At 40.3% G+C, this 3,240-nt stretch overlaps 2 non-coding genes across 2 annotated transcripts; both read left to right on the top strand.

Moving 5' to 3' along the window:
- The first annotated feature begins 321 nt into the window (after positions 1-321).
- trnal-uaa (transfer RNA leucine (anticodon UAA)) lies at positions 322-404 on the top strand. Its single transcript has one exon. It is a non-coding gene; the product is annotated as a tRNA-Leu (tRNA).
- A 2,445-nt stretch (positions 405-2,849) lies between these two features.
- Positions 2,850-2,921, top strand: trnaw-cca (transfer RNA tryptophan (anticodon CCA)). Its single transcript has one exon. It is a non-coding gene; the product is annotated as a tRNA-Trp (tRNA).
- Positions 2,922-3,240: the final 319 nt, after the last annotated feature.

Here is a 3,240-nt window from a genome sequence, read left to right as displayed (position 1 = left end):
ACCGGAGGTTTAAAAAAAGATAATTAGCCCACTGATAGTTTGATGTAGAGGCTGTGGAAATATCCACAGGTCTCGGTCTTTAAAATGCATTTGGTTTGACGGCGTTCTGTGCTTCCATTGGGAAGATATGGACAAAAGAATATTCGTGCTCGGTCAAAAAAATGTCATAAAAACGAAAAAGTAAAGGCTGAGAAAGCATTCACAATGTATTTTATACACAAAGGAAGTATTCTCGCAACTCTAAGAGGTTTCGTGGTTTAATTTTTTTTAATTGTTGAATCATATTTAAATGTTAAACAACTGAAGAGCATATCGCTGTAGACCAGGATGGCCGAGTGGTTAAGGCGTTGGACTTAAGATCCAATGGACAAATGTCCACGTGGGTTCAATCCCCACTCCTGGTAGTTTTGTAATAAGTTTTAAGTGACAGAACACTTTGATGATTTACACTCTATTTAAATATGAATTTACTAAATTTCAGTTCAGTTCTCTTCACTCCCACTCCCTGGCATAACTGAGCTCTCACTATCGCATACTGAAGGCTTTACATGCATTAGCTGTGATACAGCTCCCAATAAAGACGGAATCAAACAGTTTGTTCTGTCTCTCATGGTGATCCTCTTCTCGATCCAAATTAAATGTTTAATATGATGCCTCGAGAAAAAAAAAGGAGTGAATTTCCGCCTGTAATGATTGATGCCCCATCAAACATTTTGTAACATCCCCGGAAGATTATACAGTAGAATCCTGGTTTGTGGCTTAAATTCAACGTAAACAAGACTAAGGAAACGAGTTGGAAACTTGATGTCGAACTGGAATTTAAGTACCCGGAATATTTCACTACATTGGGCAATATGTGCCAGAGAAGAGCACTTTAAATCCCTTCGATAGCTCAGTTGGTAGCGCGGCTGACTGTATTAGAAACAGTTAGGAATCCTTAAGTCGCTGTTTCGACTCCAGCTCGAAGAAAGTTGCTTTTGTGAACTTTAATCAAATAGTTAAAATAGCTAATCTTTTTCACTCAGACGTTGATCAAAAGCTCAATAAACGATGAAGCAGAGGCTCTTGTTCCGAATTCAGCTAACATCTGGTTGTCTTGTTTTGGCAAATATCTTATCTTTGAATTAAGGGACTACGCTGTCTGATTTGTAATTCAAAAGTAGATACAAATGTCACTGTTTTCAAAGGATAGGTACTTAATTGGCTTTATGATTTGGTATTGATTTTGTATCATGATATTATTACGTTTGTGCTTTCTGTGTTTTTTATCGTATTGTGAACTTATTTTTTAAACAAATGCTTACAAAGGCAAACACAGCACACATCTGTTTATACCAGCGGTGAATTGTACATTTTTATTAAGTACAATCTACTGTATTTTTAGAAACAAAATGGCATACTGTCCACGATATGTTGCAGAAACACAACCTGATATTTTCATAATTATTATTTTAATCATTTGACAAGTATGAGGTCCCGGATCCAAATCTTCAGGTCTGATTTTTTTTAAAGTGATATCTTCTCTTCCTCTCGTGGAAATCACAAGATGTGAGCAAATGTTTTTTGTTCTTTTTTTTTCACGTTGTGATCCAAAGAGCCTCAGACGCACAGTCTGACAGTAACCAAACCAGAATGGATTCTGCTGGGAGCCGGACTGAGCTCATTCTCACTCCCTGTGCTGAAAACAGAATTATCTCTTCCCCGAACATCGTCTACAGCTGCTAGATATTGCTCTGTGTCCTACTGCTCCAGCAATTCCTTTGACCAAAGACAGATCACTTGTGCGCTTTTAAACTTCTTGCCGCTACAGGCTCTTTGATGGCTCATGCTGATCGTCCTGTGGCTCCAAAAGAAAATATTAAAGCTGATACTGATATTTTCGATTGTAATTTGCATCTAGCTACAACGTCCCTGGAAAAGATAATTTATTAGTTGCGTGCAATCGGAATCTTTTACTTTACGTATGGTAGTGGAAATAGTTTTAAAAATGTTTTCTAAAGAAGATTGTATTGCCAGGACCTGCCTTTAGCGCTCAGTAGCGATGACGCTGTTGATATAGATGGAGAAGAAATGTAAGATGAATTGATGATCTAAGCTAAAATAGCCCTAACACGCCTGCTGTAACAGTGTTTGTATTCATAGCAAGTAATATTCTTTTTCAAACCCGGACGTTCCTTTTGCATTAAGTGTTATGTAACCATTAGCGGTTTCTGTAGCTTCTGAAGAGCGCACTTTTCCAAACTGAAGCCTATAAGAACATTATTCAAGATGCACCATGGCCCAGAATCGTGCATCAGGACAAGGATTAACATCATTTGAAAGTACTCCCAAATAAAAGATTTGACCGAAAAATTGAAAGAGTAGGCAAGTATTAAAACAACGCCATAAGTGCTTAATTTCCAGTCGCTTTCCCGGTTCAGGCTTTGTAAAATGACGTGATCAGTGGAGTCATGCTGCGGTTGTGAGTTCAAGCCTCACCTGGAGCAGCCCGGTTTTCTGTCTTGACAGGTAAACAGTGTTTTGTGTTATTTGCTAAATGGAGAGAGGATTCTGTGTTAATTTGTCTCCTCCTGGGAGAGGTCAAGATGAGACGTTCACGAGGCTGGTGGTAAATATCCTGTCCAGGAATATCGGGGCTGTAGGGGGTCAGATCTATAGATGTAGTAAACACATCAGTGGAGACGGTGTGTCTGCTCTCTGTGAGAGAGCCGGGCGGAAAGAGTATTCTGTGGTCTGGGAAGAAGTCTCTCGGTGGAAGAGCGGCGCTCCTCACAGGAGAGAATAAAAAAAATCTTTTTCAGGGACGCTGATTGTTCTCTTTGGGGGAATTAAAAGCATTTGTCGCAAGTGACCTCGTGGCGCAATGGTAGCGCGTCTGACTCCAGATCAGAAGGTTGCGTGTTCAAATCACGTCGAGGTCAGCTGAGGAGTTTGCAGGTGCTGCTGGTGCCGAACCCGGAAATTACACCACGCACTCGGGTTTTATCTGTACACCACATAGGTAATCTGAACGAAATAACAGCGCAGTACAGAACACCCAATCAGGAGCTTATGCAGCGAATCATCATGAACACGACAAGAGAAAAGGCACACTGCATATCCGCGAAACATCACGCCCGGCTTTAGAGACAGTGACATCAGAGAATGGAAGCTTCAGACCCCCTTTTTGTTACAGGTTCAAGCAAACCTGAAAGTTAGGGAGTGTTTGGTCTCTTTTGTTTGAAAAAGTGTCTGAAGCCT

This window comes from Lepisosteus platostomus, chromosome 5 (assembly GCF_059453375.1).
Source record: "Lepisosteus platostomus isolate fLepPlt1 chromosome 5, fLepPlt1.hap1, whole genome shotgun sequence".
Classification (NCBI taxonomy): domain Eukaryota; kingdom Metazoa; phylum Chordata; class Actinopteri; order Semionotiformes; family Lepisosteidae; genus Lepisosteus; species Lepisosteus platostomus.
Note: the sequence above shows the minus strand (reverse complement) of the source record. Positions and strands in the feature narration are given on the sequence as shown.